Source organism: Acomys russatus, unplaced genomic scaffold (assembly GCF_903995435.1).
Source record: "Acomys russatus unplaced genomic scaffold, mAcoRus1.1, whole genome shotgun sequence".
Classification (NCBI taxonomy): Eukaryota; Metazoa; Chordata; class Mammalia; order Rodentia; family Muridae; genus Acomys; species Acomys russatus.
The window spans coordinates 7,863-28,344 of record NW_026131478.1 but is presented as its reverse complement, the minus strand read 5'-3'; the positions used below and the strand labels follow the sequence as shown (position 1 = coordinate 28,344).

General features: G+C 37.0%; 1 pseudogene; it reads right to left on the bottom strand.

Annotated features, from left to right (window-relative positions):
• Window positions 1-2,311: 2,311 nt before the first annotated feature.
• On the bottom strand, window positions 2,312-19,164 carry LOC127186227 (vomeronasal type-2 receptor 116-like; annotated as a pseudogene).
• Between the last annotated feature and the right edge of the window lie 1,318 nt (window positions 19,165-20,482).

The following is a 20,482-nucleotide window of genomic DNA, read 5'->3' as shown; positions in this document are numbered from 1 at the left end:
ATTCAAATTATATTACCCTCCCTACAGAGGATATTTCTTAAATGATTATTTATTTAGTGTTGACTCAATACAAATGGCACACAGTTAGTTTTTTTTCACTTCTTTTCCTGTCACCTCATGCAATGAAATAACAGTTCTTAGAGGACATATGTGGTGCTTTTAATAGCTCAGTATTTAAGTTCCTTGCCACTAAGCTGATCATCTTTTATCCTCATGATCCAACTCCTAAATTATGTCCTTGAGAGGGTGACCACCTTCTGGAAGGTGTATACTGATATCAATGAACTAAAACATAAAACATGTTGCAAAGTAATTAAAGAAAATATAATGAAAACTCTCCTCAGCACCCAAGTAGCAGCCCTCGATCATTTTACTGGCAGATTATGGCACTGGAATCTGTTCTCAAGTCTCTGTGATCACTGCAAGCACATTATAAAACAGCCTTATACAAGAAATGAAAATAAAATATTTATTTCAAAAAGAAATCTAATCTTTATAACCTGGGTCCAGGGATATTTATAAAACAGACAAACAAATAAAGATTAAGCAAGCAAGCAAACAAAAAAGTTGTTTGGTAGTTCTTAGTGAAATGCTGCTGTTTAATATCCATGTTTTTCCTTCAATAGAAATATGACAACTGCAGAGAGTTTTGATCATCATAGTCATCTAAAATTCAAACATGCTAAAGAGACTATTTTAATAATATTTTATTCTCTTGTCAATCGTTCAACTGTGTCTCTTATGGTAGATTTAACATTGAAGGTTATTATGCAGTATGCATAAACAGATTCCCAGTCATCTCTTCCCAAATATCTCTTTAGGTAGGGTCTTAGTCTGGCATCTTAACTGTACATCAATACGCAGCATCCTTAGGCAGAGTCATTAAAATATTTTCCTCTAATTTTAAATATTATGCATTATCAGTTATTTGTGTGTGTGTGTGTGTGTATGTGAGTCTTTGTGTTTTGTTTTGTGCACAGGTAAATTTAGGTAACAATATAGTCCAGAAGAGGACATCTTATTCTATGGAGTTATTGCTACACATGGTTGTTAATATCATTTTTTTAAGGGCTGAGTAGTGAATCAGGTCTTAATCAAGAGCAGGACATGACATTAACTCCTGAGATGTCAATCCATCTTCTTCAGTATTCTTTCTCTTTATCAAGCTATCACTCTCTCTTCTAACTTCAAATATTCTAACTCCATGTGTAATATTAAGATTCCCTTGGCTTGCCCCAGCAAGTAGGAACATTGTTTTACCATCATGTGAAAACAGGAGTACACTCTCCCACAAACTTCTGCAAATGTTTAATCACCATTCAACAGGCTTCAAAATCATCACCCAGATATTAAAAGAATTTTGATTTTACATTGAACGATTTTTATTTTAGAGAAAAAAAAACATTTACAATTTGCACCACACTATACCTGAATGGTGATAAACTATGATATAAGTGGATGAGAGCAAGACTAGTGGGATAATGTAAACAACTGTAGTAGCCATGACTGCTATAACACCATTAGAGGAAACAGTGAGAATCATTTTAAAATTAGATAAAACTTGGAATATCACTCAATTTTTGTTGGTCATGCACAAACTTTATAGTTGTTGGTTAGAATTAACTTACTAGTTTGAATACCTGGCTCAACTCATGACTCTATGCATGGAAGAACAGCCAACCACCAACACTATTAATGATACTCTGCTCTGTTGCATAAAGGAGCCTAGATGAGTTATCCTCTGAAAGGCTTCACCCAGGAGTATTTCAAAACAAATGCTGAGTCGCACAGCCAAATATGGGGTGCTACATAAATAGTCAGATAGAACAGTGGAGTGAAAGAGAAAAAGGCCTTCAGGTAATAAGATCTCCAATTGAAGATGAACAAACACAGCTAACCAGGGCACAGAGGGTATTAGTGAGAATGAAACAACAACCATGGACTATGTATGAACTTGACTTAGGTCTCCTACACAGATACAGATGATGGGAAACACATGTTTCATGTAGGTCCCCTAGTTAGAGGCCTTGGAGCTGTCCATAACATGGACACTGTTGCCAGGCTTTTGATCAATTCTTCTTCAAGGAACTATCTTTCTATGCCCTAGGTGAAAAGGAAATGCTCAGTCCTGATGCAACTTTGTGAGCTGGATGGATGAGAAGGGGTTCTTCACTTATCTGGTGAATACAAGAGAGGTGATGGGATAGAGAGAGGAATGGTAGGACTGGAAGGAGAGAAGATATTGGGTCTCAACTAGGATGTAAAGTGATTACATGAATTAATTTCAAAAATGGATTTGTGAGATATCCCTTTAGGAATATGATTTCTCCCTGATCTTTGGAAGAGAAATTTTGTGCGGCCTGAATACAATTGTGTAGCGCTTGGGAACAAAGATGCACCCCAGTATCCCTGCACTGGAAGACAAAATGGAAAAAATCTCCACGGCCATCATGACCTTGCCCTTGGTGCTATGGTAGACAAGGAGGAAAGTGATCCAAACACTGCAAAATACCAGCATGCTGAATGTCAAGAACTTTGATTCATTGAATGCGTCAGGCAGGTTCCTAGCCAAGAAAGCCATGGTGAATCTTCCTAGGGCCAGGAAGCCTAAGTATTCTAGGACACAGTAAAATGGTATAACTGAACCCTTGTGGCAGACAATGATGATGTGGCCATGCTGAGAGTCTGCACCAATATCAACAAAGGGAAAAGAAGCTCCTAGCCAAATTGAACAGAGAAAATTTTGGATGAGTGTACAGAGAGGAATGATGTAGTTAAGTGTTCCTGAAATCAGAATGTACCTCATCCTTCTTGCAGGAGCTGTGTCTTTGAAAGCCAGAAGCACTGTGATTGTTTTTGCCAACACAGTGGAAATAGCCACAGTGAATACAATTCCAAATCTGATTTGCTGCAGCATGCAGGAGACTGAGTTTGGATGGCCAATGAAGAGCAAGGAGCAGAGGAAACAGAACATGAGTGACATGAGTAAGATGTAGCTGAGAGAGCGGTTATTGGCCTTCACAATGGCTGTGTCATTGTGCTTCAAAAACACCCCAAGAATCAGAGCTGTGAAGGCAGAGAAGCACAAAGCCATTAAGACCAGAGCCATGCCCAAGGGTTCTTCATAGCTCAGAAAGATCACAGCTTTGTGAATGCAGTGATTCTTCTCTGTGTTGTCATACTGGTCCTCTGGACACTTCACACACTGGTCCATGTATGAAGGAGAAAGGAAAGATTTGTCATTGCCGCTTCAGCAGTTGATGGACAAGATGTTTCAATAAGTCTGCTTAAAATGACTTGCAATACATACATTTTATTCCTGATAATATAATAGAAAGACATTGCTGTACAACAAAGCTTATATTTATTAATTCTAATCGTCTCTGAGAACAAAACCGAACCATCATTTGTCTATTTAACTGTGTTGATGAGAGCATTTACCATATTTTCATAAAACACGTATTTCTTACTTTATTTGGAATGCTATCATGAGATGACTTATTCTTGTAAATTCATAAAATAAAAAATTAACCACAAAATGGCTGAGTGTGTTTTAAAACCAGCAACCCCATACATTCATTGCCTCATAAGTTCATTGACTGTTTAATTAATGCTGTCTTTAAGAGAGATGGAGACCTGACACAGGTGCTGGGACAGAGGGGAGGAAATCTTATTGGGACTCTAAATGAGAGAACATGGGAAAATAGTAAAGTACAAGGATTTGGAGTGTCCTAGAAACCTACAAGAAGAACGTTATGATAGGCAGATTTGGGCCCAGGGGTCCTGCTCAAACTAATGCACCAGCCAAGGACAATACAGGCAGTCAACTTTAAACTCCTACTCAGATCTGAACAATGGGCAGAACATTCTCCACAGTTGAGTGGAGAGAGGGTAATGACTTTCTCACACACTCTGGTACCTCATATTTGACCATGTCCCCTGAAGGGGGAGGACTGGCGGCACTCAGAAAAAGGATAGCAGGTTACCAAGAAGAGACTTGATACCCTATGAGCATACACAGGGGGAGGAGGTCCCCCTAAGTCACAGTCATAGGGGATGGGAATAAGGGGAAAATGGGAGGGAGGGAAGAATGGGAGGATACAAGGGATGGTATAACCATTGAGATGTAACAAGAATAAATTAATTAAAAAAGAGAGAGAGATGGAAACTGTCTTCTACTTGGACAAGATCTGTGATAGCTTTTCTTTTTCCAATTGACCAAACTGAACATATTGATATAAAAGAAATAGTAATAGAAATTATAAGGATTAGGTGTTTGTGTGTGTGTGTGGTGTGGTGTGTGTGTGTGTGTGTGTGTGTGTGTGTGTGTGTGTGTTTATCTTGGTGTTTCCATATGAAAGAAACAGGTGAGCTCATAAATTTGGAAATAATTTAATTTATATGGGAGAAGTAGGAATGTGAGTGTGAGAAGTAAAATTTATATATAGGTAATATTAATGATTGAAAATTGTAAAAATAAATAATATGTCTTTATTTATATTGTCATCTGGCAGTATAAAGAACTCTTCAATCTAGTTCATGAAAAGCCCTATTGAAGGTAGATACCTCTACAAACTGAGCACTAAAAAGCCCTTCATCTTGATCCCATCTTCATGGGAAACATCCTGCACATTCCTACTACCCTACTACCCTAATTCCAAACTGAGTTTGGAATTAGCCCAGATTTTTTATTGTGTGTGTAGAACAAAATACCTCATTAAGAATATGCTTTTCCCAAATGCCATCCCCAGGAAACTTGATAACAATTGTGTCGTTTCGCTTGATATTTCAGAGACTTATGGTGTGCTTCCCGATTTAAAAATCTTTTTATGAAAAACAATAGATTTCTGCACAACTAAAATTTGTTAATTTGCTTGAAAAGTTGAAAGTTGGCTTAACAATGAAAAGAATGTTCTGCTCTTTCAGTAAACCTGTGTTCACTTCCCAGAAACCATGTGAGGTGTTTAAGAACTGCCTGCAACTATAACTATTGCATTATTAGTTGCCTCTCACCTGCATCTGCTCTTGAGAACATATACCCTCCCAGCTCACACATAACATTAATAATGAAATAATAAAAATTTTTTGCAGTTATTGATGTAACTACCCCTAATCATTGTTATTTTTATGTTTGAGACAACTTTATTACAGTCTGTTTAATACTTTTGGGGTATATTGGAATGCATAAATGTCAGAAGCCATTTTCTAGGAATGGTTTGACTCCTTTTGCTATAAGGTTCCTGGGGATGAAGTACAGTCATCGTTCTTAGTGGCAAAAGATTCAAATATTGAACCATCTCACTTTCCAGAAGTATGTTTTTAAAATTTCCATTTCATTCCAGAGTATGAAGGCAAAGTGTGAGAAAAATTATTCATTGGCCATTTGCATTTAGCCAAGCATAAACATATATTCACTTGACTAAAAGGGTTCTGTAGGTGACAATAAAACTTTAATATTTGTGACTAATTGTTTTCATTACAAAACCACTCTTATTTATTATTTCATGAAATTATCAATTGGGTGCTGTATATAAAATATTTCATATAAGACCCCTTATATTTTATAGATTATATGTCAACACTTACCCCTACTTTACTAGAAACAAATGACATCAGACACTTGAAAATGGGCTTCTAGATATTATATGAATTCTGTCTCTTACATATCAGTTTCTGATAATTTTATAAGTAGTATTTTTTTACCTCTATACTAATTTTCCTAAGGATACAGATTTGGTTTCCCCACTCCATTACCCAGTCCAGGCAATCTTTTGGCCTATCTGTTCTGCATGGTCCTATGAACATACATGGTGCGCATAGACATATGTAGGGAGATATACATATATTCAAAAAGAATATGTGCATATTTGGAAGATTAATGACTGGAATGTTTCCTACATATAGTTATAGAGATTAATCCCAAGGAAAGGTGCTGTGTAGAATTGCTCATATTGCAGTTTGATTATGAAAACTGTTTCTTTGAGAAAATGTCATATGACATAAATTTTGAATGAATCAAAATGTAGGTCTAGGCATAAGGTGTTGTTAATATTTGTGCTCGTATAAAGACTAATGGAAGAAATTGTGTATTTTATTTTTGCAATTACTTTTTAGACTCCCTCAGCATTTTTTGTTGTTTTGTTGTTGAGTGGATTACCATTATGAAGGCTTTACCACAGCAGCAAACCCTCACTTGTTCCATTAGAAATTTCATTTTCTGCGCAGTGGATACAAATAAAACAGCAGGCTGACATTCCCTCCTGCCTGAGTTGTCTTAATCCAGGACAACAATCAGCACTGAATACAGAAGGTAGCATCTGAGAATATAATACACATGCTAATATCAGGAGTTGTGTCTACTTCTGCCATAACTATATTGTATTGGCATGTGAATATATCAATAAGTTTATTTTATACTAAGTAACTGAGGGACCACATTTCACTTAGTACTTTGTATAATGCCAAACATATGAATCAATTTAAGCAAATGGATGAAAAGTTGAGATTATTACCAAATCTTAGCAATCCAAAAAAAGAGAACTTTTAGTTTACTTTGTGCAAACAGGACAGAAATTGTACCCTGGTTTTCAAGTTACTTTTTATCATTCTGACACAAAGTACAGTAAAAAGACAGGATTAGGGGAACCCTAATTGAGGAATTCTCTCTAAGAGACTAGTCTCTTTTCATATCTGTGAAGCATTTCATTAATTGGTATGCATTGTAGGCATGAGCAGTGTGCTATTGCAAATACTTTCCGTAAGCAAGTATGTATGAGAAATCAAACAGAGCAAGCCGGTAAGCAATGCTCATTCAAGGGTCTATGCTTTAGTTTCAGTCTCCAAATTCCTTCCCTATCTTCCCTTGACTGTAATACATGAGCCAAATTACTCATTTTTCCTCATTTTGCTCAAGGTCATTGCTTAATCACAACAATGATTTGACAAGTTATGAATAAAGCTAATCCGAAACAGGTGAGACAACTACTCAAACCTCAGGTAAGAAACATATCCTCCAATAAATTAAGACTGAAAATATGACAAACTCAATGTAAATATAGGTGAAAATACAGACCTGGTGTATTGCTAATAGTAAAGTGCTGAGCTGATGGTTAGGAAGCTAAAAGATGAACTGTTTCCTGAAATAAGAAGACTTTACAGAGCCTGTGAGTACTGGGAGAGGCTGAGTAAAACTTAGTTTGTGTAAAGTTAATTGAAGGATTTCTTAAATTAAAAGAAAATTTTATTTGTATTACACTGAACCTGATGATGGGACTGTATATGCTTCATCAGAAATTTGCTGATTCTTGCAAATTCACTTTGAATCCTTAGTTCAGTATTAAGGTTTATGTGAAAACCACACTGTCACTCATGCACAGTCTAATCTCATGTTCTTCTTAGACACAGTTAACTACAACTCTTTCTGTGGAAGAGAAAAGGGTCTCACTATGTAGGACTGGGATACCTCAACTCCCTATGTAGAACAGAGACTGTTTTCTTCTTTCTTTTTGCATATATTTTTGTGGGGACCACAATTTAGCCATGCTTAATTCAGCCATGTTAGAAATTCTGTACTTAGGCTGTGGGCTGTGACCTTTGAGTTGTTGATCCTTACTCAAGGGGGTCTTAGTTCTAGGCTATCTTTGCATTATCTTTCTGGGCAATAAATAAGGAGGTCCTTACAGGGATCCACCCAGAGAAATAGGGAAGTTCTTACATGGAATTACCCAGAGGATTAAGCAAGTTCTTACAGTGAGCGATTCAGGTGATTGTATTCTTGCCTGGGGTTAGGGAAACTGGGATTAGAATAGATCCTCTTGACCTTGCTATATAAGTCTTACTCATTTGCATTAAAGAGAATCATGATCAGAAATTTCCAGACTTGTCTCAATTTTCTTACATCTCTGTCCCCACTTTCAATCCCCACTCCCCCTTTCAGGTAAAACCTGGTTAGATTTGTCCCATAGTCCAGGACATATAGTGCACAAAGTGGGGCCTGGAAAACAGGGATTAAATGATGGACATTGTGTAGAACGGGCCCTGTGAAAAGCTAACTGGAACATTGCACCAAAGTTTCCAGCTTCGCAGAGAAGCAGCGAGGTGGAGAAAACAAACATTGGACAGAGAAATAGCAAAGATTTATTCAGAGAGACATTGGAAAATAAGTTTCAAATGCAAAGAAAAAGGGTAAATACTGAACAATTGGATTAGTTTTTAGATTTAGTCAGTGAAGTATGTCTATGGATTCATGAGGTAGAAGTGGTTAATTTAAAAATGTGATAGAGTTGGAAAAAATTATAGGAACACTAAATTATGCTTTTAGACATATATATGTTGTCATTAGTTAAAGATAGTGTAGATCCTACATGTGCCATTTATTGTCAAGATTTCAAAACTGCTTCTTTTTGTTTTGCCTATCAGTCTATTGTTTGCTTTATGATTGTCATGTCAAATTTTATGTCTATGTCTGTAAATTTGTTTAATTGTTTAAGTATAATTTCATTTTTCTATATTTTGAAAGAGGGCTAAGCTTTACTTGCTGGTCAATTTTCTAAACAAATAGTGCTCCCCAACGTGGTTTGCACAGCCCATGAGGTAATAAGAGTACTGCCTCTGTGTGCTGGCCAGCTGAAGGCCCACCCTCCTTGGGGCATAGACATTGGCGCAGTGGCTGCCCTTGGGGAACAAGCCCAGGACTGGAGCATACATGCACCAAAATATTTCACAGGCACTGCTCCTGGCTCAACTCTTACAGTACAGGGATGTCTGCAAACACATGGCTGGTCGGAGAAGTATGGTTTAAGGAATAGAGTATGTGCTTAAAACTTAATCTACACAGTGAAAAACAGCAGCATGCTGAATGACAAGAACTTGGCTTCATTGCATGTGTCAGGCAGGTTCCTGGCCAAGAAAGCCACAGTGAAGCTTCCCAGGCCAAACAGGCCAAATATCCAATTACACAGTAAAATGCAGTTACCAAACCCTTATTGCACACAATGATGATGTGACCATGCTCAGATTCTCCATCAGTATCAATTGCTGGAGGAGAAGCTGCAAGCCAGATTGAACAGAGAATAATTTGGATGAGTGTACAGAGGGGAATGATGTAGTTAAGTGTGCCTGAAACCAGAATGTACCTCATCCTTCTTCCACAAGCTGTGACTTTGAAAGCCAGAACCACTGTAATTGTTTTGGCCAACACAGTAGAAATAGCCACAGTGAATACAATTCCAAATGTTATTTGTTGTAAAATGCAAGGGGCTGAGTTGGGATGGCCAATGAAGAGCAAGGAGCAAAGGAAACAGCACATGAGTGACATTAGTAATATATATCTGAGAGCGCGGTTATTGGCCTTCACAATGGCAGTATCATTGTGCTTCAAAAATATCCCAAGAACCAGAGCTGTGAAGGCAGAGAAGCACAAGGCCATTAAGGCCAGAGCCATCCCCAGGGGGTCTTCATAGCTCAGAAATACCACAGCTTTGTGGATACAGTGATTCTGCTCTGTGTTGGCATACTGGTCCTCTGGACACTTCACACACTGGTCCATGTCTGATTGAGAAAGGAAATATTTGTTAGTATAGCTTCAGCAGTTTATTTACAAGACATTTCAATAAGTCTGTTGGAAAAGCCATGCAATCCCTCCATCTTACTGCTGATAATGTAATTGAACGAAATTGCTGTACAAAAATGCTTCTATTTATTAATTCCTATTATCTTTTTAGAGAAGAAAAACAAACCAAATTTTGTCTATTTAACAGTGTTCCTGACATCATTTTCAAGGTTTTAAGAAACTAGATTTCTTAAATCATTCTGGATGCTACCTTGAAATGACTTAGTTTGGTAAATTCACAAAATCTAAAAGCATTAACCACAGCGTGATTGAGTCTTTTAAAACCTCCTTTCCCATGCACTCAGTGCCTCCTGCATTCACTAACTGTTTAATTAATGCTTTCTTTATCAGAGAAGGAGACTGTCTTCTGCTTGGAAAAGAACCGTGATAGCTTTTCTAGTTGCCAGCCCAAGCATAATGATATCTAACTAACAGTAAAAGAAATCATTAGGGTTGGGAGTGTGTGTGTGTGTGTGTGTGTGTGTGTGTGTGTGTGTGTGTGTGTGTGTGTGTGTTTATATTTATGTGACCTAAAATGTGTAAAAGATGTGCTCATGTATTTGATAATCATTTGGGAGAAGTAGGAATGTGAGTACGAGAAGTAAAGTTTCTCGGTATATAAACATAATGTAAAGGTTTGAAAACTGAAAAAATTAAATAAAGAATTATTAATCTGTCCTTGTTTATGTTCTAATATGGCAATATAGACAAACAATTCCTGAGTCTTGATCATGAGAAGCACTAATTCTATCACTGAAGATAGAAACCTCTCTACAGACTGATCACTACAAAGCCCTTCATCTTTATTTTACCTTCATGGGAAACATTCAGCATCTTCTTGCTTCCCTAATTTCAATCCCTATGAGATCCAGACTCTGTGAATATACACTGAGGTAAATTTATATACCAATAAACAGCATGGAAGAAATAAAAACAAAACCCAAAAGTGACCTAGATTTTTTTTCAGGACAGGGACTCATTGTGTAGCCTTGGGTGTCCTGGACTGACTTTGTAAACCAGGATGGCCCAGAATTCTCAGTAATCCACCTGCCTCTGCCTCCGAAGTCCTGGGATTAAAGGCATGTGCCACCACATCTGGCCAGTGACCCAGATTTTTTTGTGTGGAACAAACTACTTCACTCATAATATCCTCACCTGAAATGGCAATGGTAGGAAATTTTGTTGGAATTGTGATGATTCATTAGATAGTTGCACGGAGTTATAAGGTGCTTTCTGGGTTTTAAGTCTTTCATGTAGAACAATTTATTGATGGGCCATTACAACTAGTTATTTTGCCTGAAGTGTTGGAAGTTATCTGAACTATGAAGACAGTGTCCTGCTCTTGCACAAGACCTGATTCAGTTCCCAGAACCCATGTGAAGTGTTTCACAACTGCCGGAAACTTAACTATAGAGGTGTTAGTTGTCTCTTAACATCATCTGTCCTTATTATGTACACTTACCCTCCCAACACACATACACACCGAAAAATAATATTAATATTTTTCTATATATTGATGTAATTACTATTAGTCTTGTTCATTTTTAACATTTACAACATTCGTATTACAGATTGTTTAATCATTATGGATGTTATTTGAGTGCATAGATGTCACAAGGCATTTCTAAGAGTACTTTGCCTCCTCTCACTATATGGGTCCTGGACATGAACTCCAGCTATCGGTCTTAGTGGCGAATGATTTAAATGTAGAGCCATATTATTGGCCAGAAATGTATTTTTAGAACTTGAATTTCATTGCATAGTATCAAAGGCAAATGTTGTAAAAACTACACATTGTCCACTTGCATTTCGTCAAGCATAAGTATATAATCATTTTACTAAACTGGCTTTGTAGGTTGTAATAAAAATTTAATATTTGTACTAACTTCCTTCAGTACAAAAGGATTCTAATCTATTATTTCATGAAATTATTAATTGGGTGCTATGTATAAAATATTTAATATAAGACTCCTTATATTTTGTACATCATGTGTTAATCATTATCGTTTCCTTCCTAGAAACAAATCACATCAGACCTATGAAAATGGGTGAGGGAATAACAATTGAGATGTACCTGAGGGGGATTACCTCCCCCTGTATATTCTCAAAGGGTATCAAGTCTCTTCTTGGCTACCTGTTGTCCTTCCTCTGAGTGCCACCAGGTCTCCCCCTCCAGGGGACATGGTCAAATGTGAGGCACCAGAGTACGTGAGAAAGTCATATCACCCTCTCCACTCAACTGTGGAGAATATTCTGACCATTGGCTAGATCTGGGAAGGGGTTTAAAGTTTTCCTCCTGTATTGTCCTTGGAACAGTCATAGGGGAGGGGAATAATGGGAAAATGGGGGGGGGAGAGGAATGGGAGGATACAAGGGATGGGATAAACATTGAGATGTAACAAGAATAAATTAATAATAAAATAATAAATAAATAAATAAATAAATAAATAAAAAGAAAAAAAAGAATAAACTTAAAGCTTGGAAAGTATAAAAAAACAATTGAGATGTAATCAGATTAAATTACAATAAAGAAGGGGGAAAAAGAAAATGGGGCTCTACATATCACACAAATCTTGTCTCATACACATCAGTTTTTGATAATTTTATATGTAATTTTTTGATCTCTACACTAAATTTTCTAAGGATACACACTTGGCTTCTAGCACCTCCATTACACAGTCCATCAGTTCTTGTGCCATATTCTGCCTTCTGTTGGATTCTGCCCATATATCATGTACATAAACACATGTAGAGACAATATACATATGTGTGTGTGTGTGTGTGTGTGTGTGTGTGTGTGTGTGTGTGTGTGTGTGCAAAAAGAATAAATTCTCATTTTAAAAATTCATGCCTGGAAACTTGTATGCATGAAGTTATAGGGAAAATTAATAACCATAAGAGATCTCATACAGAATGTGATCACATTGCAGTTTGATTTGTTTCTTTGAGAAAATATGATGTGACATAACTTGAATCAAAATGTACATCTAGGCAAAAGGTTTTTTGTTGTTGTTGTTGTTGTTGTTATGGTATTGTTAGTGTTTGTATTTCTGTGACTGCTAATGGAGAAAATGGTATATTTTATCTTTGTAGTTGACTTTTAGACTCCTTCAGCATCCCTTTGTTGGTGGAGAGGGGTCTCAGTGTAAAGGATTTATCACAGCAGAAAACACTCATTTGTGTCATTAGAAATTTCATTTTTTGCGCATTGGATACATATAAAACAGCAGGCTGGCATTTCCTCCTGCCTGAATTTTCTGAATCCAGGACCACAATCAGCACTGCATACAGAGGGCAGCATCTGAGAAAATAAGATACATATTGAGTTTTAGCTACTACATCCATAACTATATTATAGTAGCGTGTTGAGATATCAATAAGCTTATTTTCTATACATAAGCTGAGGTACCACATGTCACTTAGCACTTTGTATAATGCCAAACGTGTGAATATATTAAAACAAGTTGATGAAAAGTGGAGTTCTTTACCAAATCTTAGACTTTATGGAAAAAAATTTAGTGTACTTTGAGAAAACACTACAGAGATTGTAACCTGTTTTCCTTGCTGATTTTCAACAAGCTGACAAAATTACAGTAAAAAGATAGAGAACATGGAATGAACCTTGCCTGAGAAATTCTCTCTATCAGAACAGCCCAACTTTCTAACTCTAATGCATTTTATTATTTGGTATTCATTGCAGGTATACCCAGTCTACTAAAGACAATGCTGTTTCTAGGAAAAAATGTATGAGGAATGAAACAGAGCAAGCGAGCAAGCAGTTTTCTTTCAAGGCCCTATGCTTTAGTTTCAGTCTCCAAAATCCATCCTTGTCTTCCCTTGTGTATAACCAATGAGCCAAAATGATCTTTAATCCTCACTTTGTTCATGGCCAAAGTGTAATCAAAGCAATGGCTTAGCAAAATATGATGAAAGCACATCCAAAACACGGAAAATATCTCCTCAAGTCTCAGATAACAAACACATCCTCCAGTAAATTAAGACTTTGAATCATCACAAACATAGTGTAAAGAAAACACACAGTTGAAAAGACAATCCTAGTGACAAAGTGCCGAGTTGATGTGTAAGAAGCTGAAATGTGATGTATTTCCTGAAGTGAGAAGACTTTAAGGATCCTACAATTATTCTCAGAACCTGAGTAAAAGTTAGTTTGTTTCTATGGCACCAGCCAAGGACAATACATACAGTAGACTTCGAACCCCTACCCAGATCTAGCCAACAGACAGGACATTCTTCACAGTTGAGTGGAGAATCAGAGCTGACTTTCACACAAACTCTTGTACCCCATATTTGACCATATCCCCTTGATGGGTGAGACTGGTGGCACTCAGAGGAAGGATAGTAGGATATCAATAAGAGATTTGATACCCTATGATCATATAAAGAGCTAGGAGGTCCTCCTCAGTCACAGATGTAGGAGAGAAACATAGGGGGAAAGTGGGAGAGAGGTAAGAATGAGAGGATACAAGGTATGGGATAATAATTGAGGTGTAATATGAACAAATTATTAATATATTCTTACATTTGTTTGATGTTAATTGAAAGTTTTCTTAGGTTAAAGGAAGGTTAGCTTTGTATTACATGGAACTTTATGTTGAGGCTCTGTAAGGAGCAGTAGAAATTAGCTGATCATTGCATGCTCATTTTAATCCTTCTTTCAGTATTAAGATCTAAGTGAAAAATTCATTGTCACTGTTACACAGGTTCGTCTCATATTCTCCACATATCCACTTAACTAGAATGCTTCCTATGGCTTTGGTGGAAGTGAAACTGGGTCACACTCTGTAGCATTGGGATACTTCACCTCTATATAGAACAGGGAACATTACTTTCTCTCATTTTCTTACTGTTCTTATAATTTATTCATATCACATCTAATTTGTTATGCCGTCCCTTATATCCTCCTGCTCTTCCATCTCTTCCGCATTCATCCTATTTCACCCTCCTATGTCTGTGACTGAGGGGCATCGCCTCCCCCTGTATATGATCATAATGTATCAGGTCTCTTCTAGTTAGCCTGTTATCCTTCATCTGAGTGCCACCAGGCCTCCCTATCAAGGGGACATGGTCAAATATGGGACACTAGAGTTTGTGTGAGAGTCAGTCCCCACTCTCCACTCAACTGTGGTGAATGTTCTGTCCTTTGGTTAGGTCTCATTGGGGTTCCATGTTTACTGAACGTATTGGCCTTGGTTAGCGACAAACATGGAAAATATCCCCTTGTCCAAGATATGCTAATCATAATGTTCTTCTTGTAGGCTTCTAGGACCTTCTGGGTCCTTCTATTTCCCCATTCTCTTATACTTCTCTCACCTAGAGTCCCAATAGGATATCTTCACATCTATTCCAATTTCCTTCTAAGTGAAGACTTTCAAGGGACATGTCCCTTGAGCTAGTGTCCAATTATAAGTGAGGATATACATCTTTAGTCATCAGGGAAATCCAAATCAAAACAACTCTGAGATTCTGTCTTACACCCATCAGAATAGTTAAGATAAAAAATTCAAGTGACACCACATGGTGGTGAAGATGTAAAGAAAGAGAAACACTCCTTCATTGCTGATGGGAATACAAACTTGTACAACCACTGTGTAAATCTATCTGGCGCTATCTGAGAAAATTGGGAATAGGACTTCCTCAAGTCCACTTCTTGGATTATACCCAGAAGATGCTCCAGCACATAACAAGGGCATATGCTCAACCATGTTCATCGAAGCCTTTTTATAATAGCCAGCATCTGGAAACAACTTAAATGTCCCTCAGTAGAAGAATGGATAAGGAAACTGTGGTATATTTACACTATGGAATAATGGAATACTACTCAGCTATTAAAAATAAGGACATCCCGAAACTTCTGGACAAATGGATGGAAGAAGAAAAGATCAGAATGAGTGAGTTAACTCAGAAACAGAAAGACTCAAATAGTACATATTCACTTATAATTGGACATTTTCTCTCGTTTTAAAATATGTTTTCACAGTTATTTTAGCACTTGGTAAGATTTTTTTATTTAAATAATTTCTTCAGATCAAATCTCATTTTTTATCCCCTGACTTGTGTCTTACAATTTCCCATCCCTCCCTCTTTCATCCTAGTCCCCTTCCCTAGGTCTGTGACAGAAGGGCAAATTGTCTCCCACTATAAGATCACAGCCTATCAGGTCTCTTCCTGGGAGCCTGCTTACTTTTCCTCTGAGCATTAACAGGTCTCCCCACCGAGGGGAAGTTGTCAAATAGGGGTAACCAGAGTTTATGTCTGAGTCAGTCTCTGCTATCCACACAATTGTGGAGAATGTGCTGTCCACTGGCTAGATCTGGATTTGGGTTCTAGGTTTATTGCATGCATTGTCCTAGGTTAGTACAGGATTTTTAGCTGACCGGCCTGAGTCCAGACCTGCCAGCCTTAATTATTGAAAATAAGAAATATAACATAGGAGACTAGAAGTAGGTTCCTTATGTGACAGTTTATTTCATTTCACTAACTTATAAAAAAGCATAAATGGACCAACTAAGCACAGAGTGTTTACTTGTATGTAATAGAAATCAGTACAGTTCTTGAAACCCACCTGTCGACTTCCTGTGGCCCACTCTAGCATGTCTTCAGATAAATGGAGCTGTTGACCATGTGGAAAATATAGGTTAAACTTTCCTATCTTCACCTTAAGTTCAAAATCATGTGGGAGATTCCAAATGTAGAAAATGTCATATTCTTTCTGAAGTTTTTCTTTCTGGTTCATGGTCACTTCATCTCCAGTAGGAGTAGTAAAGTGGGTCTTTTTCATCAAGGAGTACATTTGAAAAACAAGCAGTATTATAGAATGCACATGCTCTTCCCAGATTGGAGAAAATGTATGATGATTTCATGTGAAGTGCAATTTTATTGAAGGTATCAGGTGGAGATTTTCAATGAACTCAAAACGATATATTAATTAGTCATAATTTTTGCAGAATTTTAGTTTACTTAAAGGAAACTAAAAAACACAAGCATAGACAAGCACTTACACATCAAACATACATGTACAACTCACAAACACACCACACACACACATGCATCTGCACACAGAGAGACCCTCATCTATATAGAGATACACACATAATATAGCCCCATATTTTTTTACACATACATTAACATACATGTCCAGACACACATATGAGCATACAGGCACACACAGACATATACACCCAAACAGACACACAAGTACAGAAATGTACCAAACACATACATAGATATACACATGCACAGACAAGTACACTCAGGGAGACTTAATGAGATACAAATATTCACTCAGAGAGACATTGACACAAAAACACATTTGTGCTCACAATATCAAAGGAGAGACAGACAGAAACATACACACACACACACACAGAGAGCAAGAGATATACATATGTGCAATCCAATATACAGAAACACAGAACACACAGACACATGCACTGACAAATACAAACGGAAACATACACAAAAACATAAACAAACATACACATGAGCATTGAAACACAGACAATTTATGGCCACTTCTACACACAGACAAATAGTCAGATGGACAGAAACAAATGCACACACACACACACACACACACACACACACACACACAAGGAGACACATATTTGTGCACACACATAAAACACAGATATACACACAGATACACAGAAACACACTTAGAAACACAAATACAGTGAGAAACATATATTCAAACAATGAGTGTGTGTGTGTGTGTGTAATACACTGATTCACATAAGTATTTCTGTGCAATTATAATAAGACTTTGAGGAAGGTGAACAGAGACTACATTTGGGGAGAATCAATTGAGAAAACAATCCCCTGAACAGATTACCACAAATTTCAGAATTAATGAACACTCATCTCCACATCATGGAGATCATTAATAAGAAAAGACTAATCATCTCTCCAATATTAGAACAAGTATGATCATATTCAGTTGCTCTGTTACAGAATCACCGATTTTGGCTGATAAATGGTGTCTTTTATTCCAATACCTATGTGTTAAAGATCTATACATACCTCTAGATTTATTGTGTCAACATAAAAAACATGTAGAAACCTAGGTTTTGGGGAAACATTTCCTAGTTCACTCAGTTAATCATCTGAGAGACTCTTAAAAACTATGACATTGATAAGATCATGGATAATCCAATAGAAGAAACCCTACCGTCGAGCAGATATGACCATGTTTTTTCTCATTGTCAATTGGCTGATTTTCTACCTGTTGAAAAAGCATCTTATGAATGACATGGGCCAAAACATATCCAGCATTGTATATGTCATAACTGCTATCACTGTAGGCCATGTCAACAGTCTGTGCCATTGGCCATTCCACACAGGAATTGTTTGAGCAGTTCTTCATTGTCTTTCAGTTAGATGCCGAGGCTTCACAGTTAAAGTTCATCCACTTCAGTCTTGCCAGATATTTATCTGAGTATTTGACAGGGCTCAATGTCTGGACAAAAATTTTAAAACCGGAAATTTTGCCATGTTGCTGTGCAAAAGCAAGATTCCCATGGAATGGGTCAAGTGTGAGGTCTCTCTTACTTGTAGGAACATCCCACTGTGAGGTGGTGATCCATGTTCTTTGTATACCTAGAGATTCCCACATTCTAAAGGCCACAGCAAGAGTACTGTCTGTGTCACCATAAAGGATAACAACATTTGTGGATGATGTCATGATTTGGTTGTAATACACTTCAGCTCTTGACATGTATACCTCCATGATTACTGGGATCATGTTCACAAAGGCAAAGCAGACTGTATCCTTTTCCATCTCTCATTTCAAATATGAAAGAAATTGTGTACCCTGCTCATTGTCAGAGATGGCCAACCCTACCCAGTTGCAGTTTAAATAAAGTAAGAAGGCGATGAGGGCCATGGCAAGAGATGTATCCTCATGGGCCATCTGATAAATATAGGGAAATTGTACACAGTCATTCAGGAGAGGATGAAAAGGCACATAAGTAAGATGAAGAACCTAGGACACAGGAAGTAGCATGAGGAAACATGCACTTTAAGAACTTGTAAACACATCTTATCAGTAAAAACCTCTAGAAATCCCCCTTATTTGTTACTTCTCCTCTTATGCCCATTTCACACAAAGAAATTTCAGATCCCCATCAAGTATCTGAATAATACCATTGAACTATGTAGACTGACATAAGGCCAGTAAGACGAGTCTCCTCTTTACCCCCCCCTTTTTGCATCATATCAAAGCCACCAATGTAGACACAAATTAATTAAACTTTTGGCCACACAAACTCTCACCTGCTGAGATTCACGGCTGTATGTGAATGTGTGAAATAGTACAGATACTTCCCAGTTTCGTTCTGTAAGAAGTACTGTACAACTGACTTCTTTGTTACAGTCATAATTAGGAGGAAACCAATGAGCTGGTCGAGGAACATGAACAAGATCTTTTAATACTGACACCCTTATAAACTGTGGTACTGAAAATGCTAAAGAAATATTTGGTAGAAGATCAGGGTTTCTGTTTATTTCATCCAAGGAAAACCAAAAATCAGAGGAAACTGGCTTTCAGCTGGTGTTCTGTAAAATGGTACAATATTTATTATGTACAGAATATACACAGAATAATTTTCAATCAATACTACTACGATGTACTTGAAGATATTGTCTTTATCTCTATGTTTAGAACAATTATCCCATGGAATAAGGTTTGCAAACATAAAAATATGCAATCTTGGAACACCTATAAAATTTCCTGTGAGTTCATCTACATAAAATATGCATATTCCATGGAAAGCATTTCCATATGTGGTTATTGAGTACTTGCTCAGAAGGTTAAGACAAGTCCACAGGTTTTGACGAAGCTGTACACCTGATGATGTATTCATTTATTAATTATAGAGAAATATGAATATTACACATGATGTTTGAGCCCCTGAGTTTCTGGTATTTCTATATGAAATTAACTGCATTGGCTAAGGTAGTGAAAGAATGACTGATGAGTGCACAGGAGTGTTTCTGAGGCAACTTTTGGTACCAGTATTAACAATTCATTATAATTAGTTGGAAATATATTTATCATATTCTCTTCTATCAATCTTCATATTGTTGTTTTTCTTTTTAGATTATTTTTCAGGAAGAGCACCTTTTTACTGGTTTATTTAAAAAATTCAAATAGATATATGTCTGACTTTGGAAATCAATCTGTTACTTTATCAGAAAACTGGTAAAAGTTTAACCTCCAGATATAGCTGTACCATACCTGGACATATATCCTAGGACACTTGCTCAATTATGTTCATAACAGTTTTATTCATAATAGCTATAATCCAGAAAAAGTTGATGTCTCTCAAACAAACAATGGAGAATGAAAAATGAAATACTACTCAGATATAAAAACAAAGAAAATCATGAATTTTTCAGGCAAGTAGACTAGAAAACATCTGCTGATTGTGATAACCTACACTAACAAAAACACACATAAATGTTCTTATTTAGTCATATAGTACAAGAAAAAATTACTAGAATTTACAGACCCAAAGAAAATTAGTAAGAAGAAGGAACCCAGAGAGGATGCTTTATTCTAACTCAGAAAAGGAAATATAATAGACAGTAGAAGAAGGTGAAGATATGGAACAAGGTAGGATAGAGAGCTCAGATAGAAATGAGGGTGGATATCAGGCCTAGGGAGAGCTGATGCAGCAGGTCAGAGGGACTGAACAGTAAGATTAAGGCATAGGTAGAGATATCTCTTTGACAAGATGGATAAATAAGACACGTCTGGGATAATATGGTGGTGACTCAGATGAGAAGACAACCTCTAACTAGAAAGAACTCTTAATGGAGGGAGGGGAATACAATCAAACCCACACAAGAACT